Source organism: Dreissena polymorpha, chromosome 8, assembly GCF_020536995.1.
Source record: "Dreissena polymorpha isolate Duluth1 chromosome 8, UMN_Dpol_1.0, whole genome shotgun sequence".
NCBI classification, from domain to species: domain Eukaryota; kingdom Metazoa; phylum Mollusca; class Bivalvia; order Myida; family Dreissenidae; genus Dreissena; species Dreissena polymorpha.
This window is the reverse complement of record NC_068362.1, coordinates 32,677,677-32,693,649: the sequence shown is the minus strand read 5'-3', so window position 1 is coordinate 32,693,649 and position 15,973 is coordinate 32,677,677. Positions and strand designations below refer to the sequence as shown.

The 15,973-nt window shown below is 33.9% G+C and overlaps 1 protein-coding gene across 2 annotated transcripts in view; it reads left to right on the top strand.

Moving 5' to 3' along the window:
* Positions 1-1,963: 1,963 nt before the first annotated feature.
* LOC127840900 (NADH-ubiquinone oxidoreductase 75 kDa subunit, mitochondrial-like) overlaps positions 1,964-15,973 on the top strand; it is a 94,186-nt gene continuing 80,176 nt past the window's right edge. The window contains exon 1 of one of the 2 annotated variants that reach the window (XM_052369354.1): positions 1,964-2,050. The gene's annotated coding sequence lies outside the window, so the exon portion shown is untranslated. The remainder of the gene's footprint in view (positions 2,051-15,973) is intronic. The other variant, XM_052369355.1, reaches the window with a different exon arrangement.

Sequence of the window (15,973 nt, the reverse complement as noted above, 5' to 3'; positions counted from 1 at the left end):
AATCCTATTCAAATGGTCCACAAAGAGCAATCATTACAATTAAAGCCAATTTAATTTGTCGGAGACATCATATGATCCCCCCGTAGAATGATTCAATTAAACAAGGTTTTGACATTAATGTAGCTGAAATTGGCATTATGAGCAAGCAATAGAAGCCCAGAACAAATATTATTGTAACAATGTCAAATTCTGATATATATTAAGTGTGAAACATGTCGAAAGAGCGCAGTTATGTTATGTTTTTTAAACTTTGGAGTTGGCAAAAATATTTCCATTTTGTAACTCTAAGTATTTAAAAATATTTATTTATTTATTTTGTATAAATAATTTAATCATCACTGATATATTTTACATAATGTTTCACCGAATAAGATCAGATGTATGTGTAATATACATCTTATGTTAAAGCATGCTAAAACATATAAAAACTGAGCTATGTTCGACTAACATTTGTATATAATTTCATCCACTTGTTGCACGAGTTTTACTTCAGTAGATTACTTTTATACGCGTTTATATGTTTAATAGGTTAAAGAACGTAGGTTAATAACTTAATTTTTTAAGCATTTTAATATATTATAGGTCAGTGTCAGATTGATATCGTCATTTTACCATGAATATCTAAAAAATGATCTCGATATATTGAGCAGTGTATACTGTTTATTTAGTAATCGTGACCTTCACTACCCCGTACACAATCCTTAACGCGATCGTTTCATAAGATAAATATGACCGTGAGTCACCAAAAACTGATACACGCGAAAAACTGAATCATTCGACAAAATCACGTTCTACTTTTGTCCCGTGTATATAATTTTTTATTGTTGAAATGTCTTATTTTTATTGAATGCGTTATCGTTAAATTCTGGATCTGGATAGATACGTTGCAGGGCCTTTCGGCGTCGGCGCAACGGTAGAGAGGTTGGTTAGTCCCACTGTAGGACAGTTGACCTAAAACTGCCAACTGCCTTTGCGCGCACTACACTTTCTTCCAGATTGTTCCACTCTATTATTGTCTGAGGGAAAAAGGAGTACTTACATAGTGGGGTTTTGCCTTTGATTGGTGTGAAACACTTAGAGTTTTTGATTGAGTAATTTTCCAAAACTTTATCTGCTTTAAAGTCTGAGAAAGTCTTAGAGGAAACTCTACGTTTAGATTGCCGGACTGGGGTAAGGATGTCTTGGCTAGGAAGGGCTGGTACCAGCCCCTCAACCATCTAATAGAAGAAGATCAGTCTATTGGCCTTCCTTCTCTCTTGGAGGGGTGGGATCTTCATGCCTTTCAGCATATTTGTCACGCAGCCAGGTGTTTTGGAGGTAAAGTCTTAAATTGGATTATTGCTGGATAGTATGGAGATCGCTTGACTTATTGTTTATTTACCGATCTTTTGAATGCGTTACTTAAATATTATGTCAGGGGAAATTAGGGTAAATATCTGGAAAACATAACTTTTATTTTTGAAGTGTAAAATAATAAGCACCAAATTCAACCGATGCTAAAGGCATACCTACACATTATCCTTACATAACTTTATATTTTACTGAACTCAATCTCAAATCGGTTTTACGTCCTTATGTAACAATAATTATGAATCGCGACGACGAGAAGGGAGATGCAAAGGTGGTTCAAAAATGCAGGCAATGATCAAGCCGGACATGTGTCCCTCCTCGTAATTTTTTGAATATGCGGACATTTGACGCTCCGGAAAATATGTCACTCCGCTTATTGTGCTCCCCAGACACATGCTCAACTGTCACTCATGACTCGTTGTTAATCCTGATCATAAGTACAGTACTCAGTATTATTATTATTATTTATAAAAAAATAGAAAGCCAAACAAATAACGAACAATATCCAAATATTGAGAACAGAGTTGTGTTTTGTTTAATATTAAACATTTAAATGCTCTTAACAATTATTTTGAATATTTTTTATTTTTTTTTAAAGTTAGATGTATACCGGTTTTTCTTTGGGTTGAAACAAAAACGGAGACCATTTCGACCTAGAGTGGAACTTCGCAGTACCGTCGACATCCGGTAAATAGCGAAGGTGATTATTTATTTTATTGTAGATTGCTGTTATTTTGAATTAAAGCATTTGATCGTACAATAAAATATGTTGAAATATATGTTATTAAAAAGATATTTATTGCAAATCATTGACAATGCACATTGCAGGTCACTCCTCTCAATTAACGCAACTGAAATACTTGTTCATACCCCACCCATCACTAACAAGCAGTGTGCATCTATTGCATAACTAAATACGAGCAATCCTAATGACAGTTACTTGAGTCGTTGACATTTGTATTGAATGAACTGATAAACTAAGGTATGCGAAAATTTTAAATTTACATATTCATGAATTTATTTATAAATAACATATTGAAGCAGATTACAATCATATAATCATTAAAATATCCCAGTGTGACCCAAATTCAACGATGTAACGATTACATGAAGCAATATTTAGCAAATAATTAAAGAAATAATGAAATACTTAATAGCACACAATAATAATTTTAAACTCTGATGTATTACTTTGAAATGATTCGAAGTCAATAATCATCCATTTAATCGATACAAATAGAACATCGTCGAAATTAGGTGTCGTCGAATTTGGGTTACGGTAGGATACTCTTTGCAAGTGTTATACAGTCAAGTTATCAATACCAGATCATTACCCATAGTAGATCACTTTGATGTTCAAGACTGCATATTGCGATAAATAGTTGACATTTTTAGATGATATTTTGCATCTTTAAGGCCTGTTCTTAAAAACGCATTGATTGAGTCGTAATCGGAGCTACTCTTTGTCAAAAATTTTGGTATGTTTTGTTGACATGTATATACCACTTTGTTGACTTCCGTCTCGTTTCCAAATGGAGGTTAAACATTTTTCGCGACTGCATGCTATAACTCTGTTGGAAAGTAAGAAGTTCACGCATTAATTTAAAGGCCATTTAGTAGTCTTTCTGCCGGGACAATAGTGGAGCTAGTCAACTCGTACCCGATTTTTGGTCAACTCGTACCCCCACTAGTCAACTCGTACCCGAATTGGTCAACACATACCCTCAAAAAAATTATTTATATATATCAAAGACATGAAATATGTTTATGTATATTTTTTTTATATGAATATAGATAAAGGTTATAAAAAAATGTATTTTTTTTTTCTAAAGTAGACAAGTTCATTATTTTTTCACACGTGTATAATTATAAAGGACGTGTTTGTCGGCGTTTTGTTTGATAAAGTGGTTGACTAATAACACCTTTATGACAACAGGACCTTCGGCGATTTTTTAAACAATTTGTTTGTCGTGCATCTAAAATGACACGCGCAGATTGGCTTTAATCATTAATATCTTGAAACTAAATACGGACTCTGTGTTTCGTGTCTTGGACTTATTTTCATTTATTGTTTATCGTGGATTATAATTTAAAAGTGTTTTGTTTAATTAATCTGCTTCATCGTGGATGAGGGAGATAGGGACTGTGTTTGTGTTGTTTGTTGACATATTGTTTCAGATGAGTGTAAGGCCATTATGTGCGATGAATGTGATAGATGGCAACACAGACACTGTAAATCTGATAAGTAATCCCTTTATATTTTTTTAATAAGTTTCATTTGAGAAACGGACCTCTATAGAAGCTTAAACTGAGGAATACAAACCTTTTTTTGTTATAACTGATGGTATTTACATCTTTATAATATATAGCGTCAGTACATACGTATATACGGTATCGGGTCCGCGATGTTTGTGAACGTTGGCAGCATCGGCTTTGTGGAACTGGTTAGTTTAATTTAATTTGTCAATTGTATATAATAAAAACATCTCAATAAAATATAACTATTCAGTTTTTATTATTTTATTATTTTATCATTATTACTAGCTATAATCATTTATAATAAACTATTTGGAACTGGTGAGTATGTAAAGTCTAAATTATAATGTACACAATATAAAGTGTATCATTTATTATTTTATATATAAGCTGTATATATTAAATTTATAAATTATTTGTACATTAATATGTGTATTATAATCATTAAGATTATGAGATTTTGGGTGTAACTTCTTGCGTTGTTTATGGTTCTTTCATTCAGCAATATATAACCACCGTCTGTCGGATTATCTAATTTATTGTAATCTTGTCGATCCCTGCATAGGCAAATAAATTTAAAATTCATATAAACATAATTAAATCTCAATAAAAACATCATCAATATTCAATTTACTAAACTGATCAACTTCCAATAATTCTCGCGTGTATTGCGCTGTGTGAAGTACACTGTAGCAACTGGCCTTTATTGATCAATGTCGATTAATTAAGAGATTAAAGAGATAACGGTCTGTGTTAATTGATTGATTGAGTGTCGTATTAACCTAATATAGTTAACATTGAGAACAATTACTAAATCATATTGAAATTAGTTATGTAGAATATGATTATTAAGTTGAAACTATTATCCTAAAGAGTATACTAAATATTGATGCATGCATAAATCATGTTTATAAAACAGAACTGTTATTATTAATTTTTTAGAAATTATCTTTAATATGATTTTTAATATGATTATTAGCGTATGATTAAGTAAATAAACATAAATTATGTAAATGAAACAGAGCAGTATATTTTAATTTTTTTAGAAATTGGCCTCAAAGAAAATGTTCAATTATAATAAAATATTAAGGTATAAGATAATTATTATTTAATAATATAAATATTAAAATGGTAAGCAGCGCAACTTAAAGGCCAATTTCGTAAATTATGTAAACGGACTCCAAATTGAGAGATAGAACGTCAATTTATATTAAAACTTTAGTCGATTTTGTCTGCCTTTTCAATTAAAAAGACCATTTATTGTATAAGCAAACCAAAATGACCGATATATATATTAAATTACGTCTTCGGTGATAGGTTTCTCTTCCGCAATTGACATAGTAACACGACTAAATGTACGTTAGAGTAAGAGTTACTAAGAGTAAGAGAAACGCTTTAAGACCCATTTTCACATGACGAGGCTTTAAAAGTGTAATTTGAATGTGTCGAAAGAAGTTCGGATGTTAATCAAATAAAGACATATTAGGCGCATATTCATCAAGTGAAATGTGTGTTATGAGTTTAAGCGAATATTGATATTTATTTCCGATTGTCGGTATATTGTGTTTGCAACTTTTTATTATTCTATTTCAGGCCAATGTTGGTGCGGGGAACTACCTCTTCAAATCGTCGATGCTATCTCCAATCGTGTTGTGAACTCTACAGACGTTGAAAAACCCAGAACACAAGTGGTGGTTCTGTTTCTGTTTTAAGTGTGAAACTTTGTTGCTGAACATAATCTATGTCGGTAGTTGTATTAATTTTAATAAAAGTTCTTGTGTTCAATACATGTATGTAGTATTTGTATAAGATGGTTTGTTTGTTACCCTGTGTGAAATATATTGTGTTTTTTTTGTGTTAAATGTATATGTTATTTAAGTGTTTTATAAATGCCAAAATAAAAACACATGAGACAATAACTTGCATTCTTTTTATTTTAATGTTCAAATTATTCGAATATCATGACCGTTTTTTCAAATTTACATGGAAATCTAATAGTTTTATTGAAGAATGCTAAAACATCTAAATACTCATTAAATCCGTTTGTTTTACACAATAATCCTAATCTTTTTAAATTGATTGGTTAGTTGTTAGTTTGGATACAAAGGTGTTCTTCATTTTTACAAAGGTGCAGATTAAATCGATTTAGATATTAACGACCCGTGTCAAGTAATGTGTTAATCAATATTTACCGGTAACAAAGGTGAAGATTAGGTAAATTACGATATTAACGACCCGTGTCACGTTGGTGTTAATAGGAGGTTTTGGGGATTCCAATAATGACGTCACGTTTGCGCATGCTCAAATTTTGGCCGTCAAAACTGCGGCCATTCTGCAATTGTTTGCATTTGATGAGCCGCATCATGATACGGTTACAATCATATTCTCGACCCTTTTGAAGAACAAAAAATACTCAGAAATTGAAATTCTTTCAGATTAAATTGAATCCAATGAACGAACACAAATAAGGACGAAAACAAACAACAAAGTGATTGATTTTATGTAATCAACATATAGAAACTGATTTGATCCTATTTGTCTGTAAAAAACTTACCTTGTTACAGATTAACTAAATCCTCTTGATAAATGTAAATGTTTTTATTTATTTAATTGTTCACACCAATTTTGACACTCTTTATTTCAGCATTTTAACCCAGTGTTTAATTGCCCCTTTGTTTATCACAAACCGATTATCTCGATATGATCGGATACTGTCCAGACAATTACTAAGAAAACAGTGTGTCATACACCCAGGCCCCAATGCATGTATGACTCTGTATGGGGTCTCTGCATAAACAACATGATCGAGTCTGGTCATTAAACACAATTTATGATACCTCCATGTCATCTCTTGGCATATTAAGTAAAAAATTTAACAGTTGCTTTAATAAAATATTTGAACATATTTAAAAAAAACTAGACATTTGTCCGAAATTATACATTTAAAATATTGTAAAAGTTTACTGCTACACAATTAACGTATTTAACGGGTACCTGCAAATGTAAACTCTGCTATAATGTGTAAAGATCGTGCGTAACTGCAGTGTTCGAAACATCATCATGAAAACAAGCAATAGCGTTTGGTCATCATAGTGATATAAAATACTTGCGTAAAATAAATTAAATGTGTAGATTTATGGTATCATAAAATGCTAGATTTGTATCGCTCAGTATCACTGCAGAAGATGATTGCGAGTTTCGATATACATGTACATGCAAAGACATTTCAATTTGCAAAATATGCAGGTGTTGTTTTTTTTTTATTTGAAGGCTTAAATTTATTAATATTTTCATTTAATGTAAACGAAATGAAAATTCATTCAATGTAAAATAAAATCAAACTACATTTCAAGATTGAAATGAATTGAGCTATTTTAGGGCTATGTTTTATAACTGATTCAATGCACCCCAAAATAACACTATCGCATCCACACCACTTATAGTAATATTCAAATTATTATATGTTTTATTATTTTTGAAATATCATTTATTAAAGTCTTACTTAAAAAAAGAATACGGGTATTGATAGTTTTGTTTTGTGAAATTGTAAGTATTAAGTCTTCCGACAACCTTTACTCTGATACAATGTAATTGGCCGCGATCGAGAAGTTGACGGCCAATCTATTTTTAGTAACGGAAAACCCCTCTTGTGACGTCACACAAAAACCTCCTATAAGTATTTTAGGTGTTGATTAATTGATTAAATCATGGACTCAATTTTCAGACGAACCATAATTCAAGGCATATATATCAACAACAACAACAAAATTTATTAACTAATACACAAGTGTAACGACATGGATGATAATTATTTTGCAATTTGGTAATATTTATAAAAAATCATGCAATGGAAGAAGTTAACAAATATTTTACTGATTCATACCGTAAGATTTTTTCTTTTAACATCGATAATGATAGTTGTTAATAAATATATATTTTGAAAGATAAATTATTTCTATATATTTTTAAGATAATATAATCTTTGTATATTGGACATATTATTAAGAATAATATATATATACTTAGGTAAATACTTTAATTAGTCATATCGTACCCTGGGAAAAAAAACATACAATTTATGTTAGTCTATGCCAAAATATAACTTTATTTGGTCAACTCGTACCTGCAATAAACATAAAAAACATCAAATGCACGCAAACACCCATCACAATTTGTTTCCATAAAGAACAAAAATTAAAAAGGTACGAGTTGACCAATCTGAAAAATGACTAAAGTACGAGTTGACCAAATCGGGTACGAGTTGACTAGGGTACGAGTTGACTTAGGTACGAGTTGACTGGAAACCTTTCTGCCTGCAAATGTCCATTTCAGTTTTGATTTGTGTTCAAGATTTTGCAACACCTTAAATGAAATGAAGAATTAGGGCAATAACAGATCAAGCGATATAATATGCGTATTGATAATATATATATATTATATTAAAATATATGAAAATGTTGTCGATTCTTACAATAAATGATCTTAATCTGAATGTTTTATTTATGCTCCATGTTCAATATCGATGATTAGATATGATTCAAACAATTTACATGGTTTATTAGATGCCCATATCTTTTTGATCTCTTTAGGAATTTCAACAGATAATTCACACAAGAACACCATGCGTAAAGTGTGGATACAAGATTACTTATAGAGAACAAATAATGACAAAAAAATGAATATAGTTTATAACTGTCAATGTAACTTGGTCATTGTAAACAACACATTTCATGTTTCCACAGTTCAAATAAATGTGTTAGATGCCCCCCTGAGTGGTTTCAATCACGTGATCCGTTATTGCTACAACTGATCCATTAATGCATGAACTCTGCGGCGAAAAAATGGTATCACAAATACATTTTGAAATAAGACTATGTGCTGAATCAGTAAGCAAAGGTAATATTTAATCAAACTGGTGTAAAAGAAGTCTAAAAACATTTATTGCTTTTCACCAGAACAACTTAATTACGCTACTGATCCGGTAATGGTAACTTGACTGTACTCAAACCTGGTTAAACCGCAGGTCGTGTTATCTTAAGGTTTTTCATAAACACCCTCTGGATTTTGTTTATAAACAAACCTGCATGACCTACTTGTCAAATCTGTTAAAAAACATCTCTTACTGCCAGTATGAATCGCTTTTTGGTAATTAAATATCTTAAAACTCAGATCTAACAATATTTGAATTTTGATAGTTTAATTGTTTTAAAGGAAAAATCAGACAGTGCTTGAAAATAACTGTGAAATATATTTTATTTGATATCATAAATTCTATATATTTAAATTTGTTATATACGTTATTGATTGTTAGTTTAAATGTTATGTCAGATCTTTGTTTATTCATGTTTAATTTGATATATGTGCTGTTTAACCTATTAGCAACCCCAGCAGATTTTTCAAATATGAAGGAAGTGAATGAAAATATGTTATTTGTATAGAGGAAGAATAAACTTACTCAGTACTTTTATTTTTTTTTTCAAATATTGTAAAAAATAAAAAAGTTATGATCATTTTACTTTGGAACAGTTGTACGTTTTCTTGGAAATTTTTCGCTCTATAAATGATCAAAGTTAATCGCGAAATCGCTGCACCGTAAAAATATTTTCCCCACAAATATTTCAATAACTTTTTTATTTTACATGGTAATTTCATAAAATTTGGTATCCTTATGTATTTTGGTATGAGGAATCTGTTCATGTATTCAAAACTACTGATATTCCAATGCTTGAACAAGTAATTACAAAAACAAATCATTACAAATTTTACTTTTATAATTTAATTCAAGATGTCAATAATAAAAACAATAAATTTCAGTCAAAATCATATTAAACAAAGTTAATTATCATCTTTGGCAAATTAACAGTTCATTATAACATCATGCACATAATTTTCTTTTATTTACAAAAAGAATTTGAGCTACAAAGCAAGTTCCAAAGTTTCATGTCAACAAAAAAAGGTGGCATGGAAGTTATTGTATATAGCATCTATATTGTCATGTTCTTTTATGAACCACTGACGGCCAGAACACACACAGTCTGGTACAAAGTTCCTGTAGATGACAAACTGTTTGTGAACTATTTGTCTGTCCTCTCTAGATGGCCATTGGAAAAATCCTGGTTTTGTACTAGGTGAAAGAAATTTCACGGTCACTGTGTCTGAACTTGCTGTAATGTTTTCTACACAACCGGGGTACCAACCATCTTGGTATGCCACTACCACATATTCATTTATGTTTTGAATGTCCACAGGTTCAAATGTACTTAGCTTTTGCTTTTTATTTTGCACCTCTGGCTCTGGAACACAATTTTTTCGCTTCTTAATTGTATTCTTGGATTTTTCCTCCATTACCATACTTTCATGGATGTCTTGAAGTACCTTTTTATGCCCCCCTTCGAAGAAGAGGGGGTATATTGCTTTGCTCATGTCGGTCGGTCGGTTGATCAGTCGGTCGGTCCACAAGGTGGTTGTCAGACGATAACTCAAGAACGCTTGGGCTTGGACTCGCAGATGACCCCTATTGATTTTGAGGTCACTAGGTCAAAGGTCAAGGTCACTGTGACCCGAAATAGTAAAATGGTTTCCGGATGATAACCTAAGAACGCATACGCCTAGGATCATGAAACTTCATGGGTAGATTGATCATGACTCGCAGATGACCCCTATTGATTTTGAGGTCACTAGGTCAAAGTTCAAGGTCACGGTGACCCGAAATAGTAAAATGATTTTTCGGATGATAATTCAAGAACGCATATGCCTAGGATCATGAAACTTCATAGGTAAATTGATCATGACTGGCAGATGACCCCTATTGATTTTCAGGTCACTAGGTCAAAGGTCAAGGTCACGGTGACCCCCAAAATAGTAAAATGGTTTCCGGATGATAATTCAAGAACGCTTATCAGGGCTCAAGCTAGACTCCAATTTTGGGGAGAAGTCACTTCTCCCTAAGCTTTGGAGAGGGAGAAGTGGGGCAGTTTTAGGGAGAAGTGGATCTTTTGCGATCACCGATGGACCATTGTGAACCATGACCTGTTAATGTGTATGAACTAAAGTTATAAAATCATTCCTTTTAATAAATTTATTACTGACAAAAATATAAGCATAAAAACATAAGAAAATAATGTTGAAAAATCAGTTTTATAAGCACTAATCAGTTCATACATATGACACAAGAGCAAAGCATAAAACTCAATATATACATGTATGTTTGAATTTGAGCACTTCAGCTCAGTACAAAAGCAGTTTTTTACTTATAGTACAGCTTGCGGACTTTCAAGGACTTCTCAAGATTTATTTCGGGTAAAAATGACAGACAATAGGAAAATCAGCGTCAGTAAAATTGCGACCCCATCAAATTTATTTCCGAGTCTGTGACGCATTAATATTATTTAACATGTTAATTATATTAAACAAACCCGATATTAAAGTAGATAAAATAGTATAAATAATCTAATAAAACACTGTCGTTATTTACGATATATGCGTTTAGGAATTTTGTAAACACGGGCGTCTGCCATAATAATTTCGGCACATCGGAACTCAACTTGCGTAAAACACTTAATTAACCGTTAAACTCCACCTCCGTTCTCTGCAAAAGATTTGAAGGCGGAGCTATGCACGTGCTATTATTTAATTGGACGATTACCAATGAGGAACAAACACACGATTAGTTCGGCATGTTGATTGCTAGACAAAGGAAGCCAATTTTGTCGGCGAGAAATTTGTCGCATTATTGCTTCAGACAGGAAGCGGCTATCCTTTGATGACGTCAAACTGTCAATTCACACGGAGTGCAAATTTTACGAAAACTTTAACCGACTCTTTGTTTACAATTCAATTAAAAACAAACACTTGCTAACATTAAACATTGGATTAAATCAACGAGTTTGCATGACAATAACAACTTTAACAAACATTACCGCAACGACGCGGGAATTATTCTACCTAGATTTTTTTCGACACATTTAAATCACTCTTTCATAGCCGCGTCATGCGAAAATGGGCTTTATGCGTTTAGGCCAGTATCTTAAAGTATTATATTCGATATGTGTTCGTGTGTCGTATGAACGAATCTGCACTAAAACTAAATTTACGGTTGCGATAGACACCTATAAACATAGCATATACTGTTATATGCGCATAATATCACTCCAAGCGTTTCGTCCAGCGTATCTTTAAGTATTATATTCGATATTTCACATTACTGCCCCAGCCCTCTAAGCCGAGAGGAACTGTCTTTTTTATAAGGATCGGAGTTAGTGTTCGTGTGTCGTATGAATGAATCTGCACTAAAACTAAATTTACATTGTACATGATCAGTTGTCAAACGAAAGTACGCTTGATATTAAATGCATTATTTTTCTCTTTCCGGGATATTGTTTTAGTATGTTGATGCTGCATTAACAAATATAAGTGTATATGAAGTGATAACACCAAAAATAAACACCGGTTGCGATAGACACCTATAAACATAGCATATACTGTTATATGCGCATAATATTACTTCAAGCGTTTCAGCCAGCGTATCTTAAAGTATTATTTTCGATATATGCGCATAATATCACTTTAAGCAAAACAAAACAGTATAGTAAAATATACTCACATGCAGCATGTCGTCCATGATTTGTGGTTTTTGCAAGAATCTCATGACCCTTAGCATACCGATTGTCAAATTTTGCATCTCGACACAACTTACAGTGCCAAAGTCCCTCACTATCTTTAACATACCAGTCAAAAGATGCCTGATTAAGTGATTTAGAAAAAGTCCTTTTAGGTGTGTCACACAAATTAGAATCAGAGTCAATCTCAAACAATTTACGTTTCATCGAACTTGGTTTGGGCGAAGCACCCTGTAACCAACACGTTAGAGACATTTCAGATTTCAATTTTGTGTTAACAGTCCGAGTTCTCGATTCAGAATGATCATGACCAAGATAATGAGTATAAAGATTCGTCATAATTGGGGACATACGTTAATTGTTCGCACTTTTCGTCGGCATCAACTCATCTTTTCCCGTCCTGGACCATTTTAAGCCATCTACTACTCGCGAAAAGCAAGTTTTCACGGTTTGAAAAACGGACCATAAGGGCGAGGAGCATAAAATATACATACCTGTCTACCAAGAACAGATACCAATTAATACATAGAGACCGACATTCTTTTAATCCACATTGTTTTGGGGACATTGAATGCGATAATGGTCATCAATTAACAAAGTGTCTCGCCCGGTGTCGGCATGTTTTCTATTAGCCGAAATGGAGTTTGTAACCCACGCTCTGATTAGTCAGGAGAGAACCCTGCCAAATACCTGTATTGTATGACGAGCGCTGTGAATGGTTGCTTATCAATTTTCAATAGGTAATTTACTACGCCAGGGGGCGGAGTTTCGTCGATTCGGTCAGTTGATTGACGTCGGCGTGTATTCGGTAATAAACAGAAGCAACTTTGATAGCCCTGGGGATATGATAATTGCCAGATTTTAGGGCGAAGTGGTTATCGCCGGTGCTTTTGATCAAGGCGATTACAGGGAAGCCGCGGCGATATAATCGCCCGAGTCGCCCTGTTGCATGAGCCCTGCTTATGCCTAGGATCATGAAACTTGATAGGTAGATTGATCATGACTAGCAAATGACCCCATTGATTTTCAGGTCACTAGATCAAAAGTCAAGGTCACTGTGACCCGAAATAGTAAAATGGTTTCCGGATGATAACTCAAGAACGCTTATGCCTAGGATCACGAAACTTGATTGGTACATTGATCACGACTGGCAGATGACCCCTATTGATATTGAGGTCACTACATCAAAGGTCAAGGTCACGGTGACCCGAAATAGTAAAATGGTTTCCGGATTATAACTCAAGAACGCTTATGCCTAGGATCATGAAACTTGATAGGTACATTGATCATGACTCGCAGATGACCCTCATTGATTTTCAGGTCACTAGGTCAAAGGTCAAGGTCACAGTGACAAAAACATATTTACAAAATGGCTGTCACTACAACTGAGAGCCCATATGGGGGGCATGCATGTTTTACAAACAGCCCTTGTTTTCATTTTCCGTGTGCCGTAACCTCAAGGTCTTGCCCCGCTTACGTGCTGCCTTCATTAAATTGGATCTTTCAGTTGGACCCTTACTTCCAAGCCAGGTCATCATTTGCCGTCGGTTTCGTTTTATCAATTGGATAGTCGAATGGTGGTGATGGGAGGCATTGGGCCGTCTCTTCTGGCTGGAATCCAAATCACCGAAGTGATGCTCACAGGAAAGATTTGTTACTGGGGCAAAGTCACTAATGGTCAGTTCTTTGTCACTGGAAGGATTCCCAAACTGGCCGTCTTCCAAAAAGTCAACAAGTTGTTTTCTTACGCATTTTAACATTGCAGTTGCAACCACTGGTATTACTTTCATCAGTATGGTTTTCATTCCTTCTTGAATGATGAATAGATCACTGGCCAGGCGGTTGTAGTTGTTGACACTTTTTGAAATGTCTAATGGGTCTTCAGAAGCCCAGTGTTCAGTTTTGTCAAGAAGCTTTTCAGGACATTTCACACAGTCTTCCAAGAACTTTTCAATGTTCTGAATATGTGTACACAGTTTGTGCTAGCTGACTTTTCCGCATGTTATCAAATGCCAGTATGGTCCCGTGAGCTTCAAGTAGAAGAGTCCTAAACATATCTCATCCGATTCCAGGTCTGACTTGACTGCCTTGATTTTCATGTTTGGCTTTGATACACTATTTAGAACATGAAGGAAAACTTTTCTGTGAACAAACACCTCTGCTGGCGTTTGAAATAAACAATTGAACCTGTTGTCCCTGTAGTTACCGATCAGAGATTTCAGTCCTTTTTCGCAACAATACGCCTCCCATCGATCTCTTACTCCCAAATGGCCACCAGCAGGTCCAAATGTTTCAGAGGCAGTTCGGACAGTACGACTCACAGCAGACTCGTTTTTCCAGTTGGCAAAAAATGGCATAGCATCACGTCCAAGAGGACCATGGTCGCTGCTCCATGACTTTTCAAACTCTTTCAGATCCGGCATTGTGTAATTATGGAGCCCAAGTAGCACATGAGCCATGCAATGGAAGTGTTCAACGGCCCTATGTTCACCATTGTTGGTTCTTAACATCTGAGATCTCCATTCATCTAATAGCTCATCTGCCTTCTTCTCATTCGCAGCTCTATCAGACATCGTGAAAGCCAACTTAGCTAATGCCTCAATTATATAGTTTTCACTTTCATTAACTGCAGCAAGTTCTTGGAGATGCGACTCTGTAACTTGCTGAATAGTCTCGGCTGTCTCTCTGGCTATTCGGGTGAATCCTAGACTTATGTTATCGCCTGTGTGTAGTGTGACAGCAGTGTCAACAACTTTCTGCTTTTTTCGTGTCGTCCCATTACAACCCAGTCCCCAATTTTTTGAGTTTTCAAGTTTCTCAGTAATAAAGACTTTTGCAATATAATGTCCTTCATCAATTATTGTTTGTGCAGTTGTTGCGTTTGGTAAGTCACAATTTGGCAAGTCAATTTTTGTTAGGTGTTTCAGTACAGCTTGAATAACTGGTGAAATTTTTTCCGCTGCAACTTCTAGACCAGCCAATTCAATAACACATAAACGAACTTATATAGATGTATATATGTTATCTTTCTTGGTTTCAACATTAAAAGTATTGTCTGTAACATGACTGTCCACCAATTCACATTTCTTGAAGTCTTTCTCTTCTAACAACAAATTTAGTCCTTTTATAGTTTCATTGCACCTCTCAAGTTCATAAAGATGTTCACACTCATGATGCTGTCTGTCTGTACTTTTCTCAAGTAGACCCCTATTCATTTTCTTGAGGTAGCTGTTTGACTTTTGTGCTAACAGTTTTTTGTCTTTTTCAATGTTGAAACGACCAAGTAGATCATCATAATAACTGTGAAATATATTTTATTTGATATCTTAAAATAAAAAAAAAAGTTGAATTCTATATATTTAAATTTGTTATATACGTTATTGATTGTTAGTTTAGATGTTATGTCAGATCTTTGTTTATTCATGTTTAATTTGATATAAGTGCTGTTTAACCTAATAAAAATTACCTATTTACCCCGGATCTACTTGATAAAAAAAAAAGGTGGTCAGTGTTGTTGATTTTATTTCTACTGCAGTTTAAATTTAAGGATTTTTGTCATTTAAAGGCTGTTATCCAATGAAGTTCATTGTCCCCTACTGGTGAAACCGGGGGGGGGGGGGGGGGGGGGGACTTATGGTTTGCACTCTGACTATCAGTCTGTATGTCTGTCAGTCCGTCACACTTTTCTGGATCCTGCGATAATTTTAAAAGTTCTTCATATTTTTTCATGAAACTTGAAACATGGACTG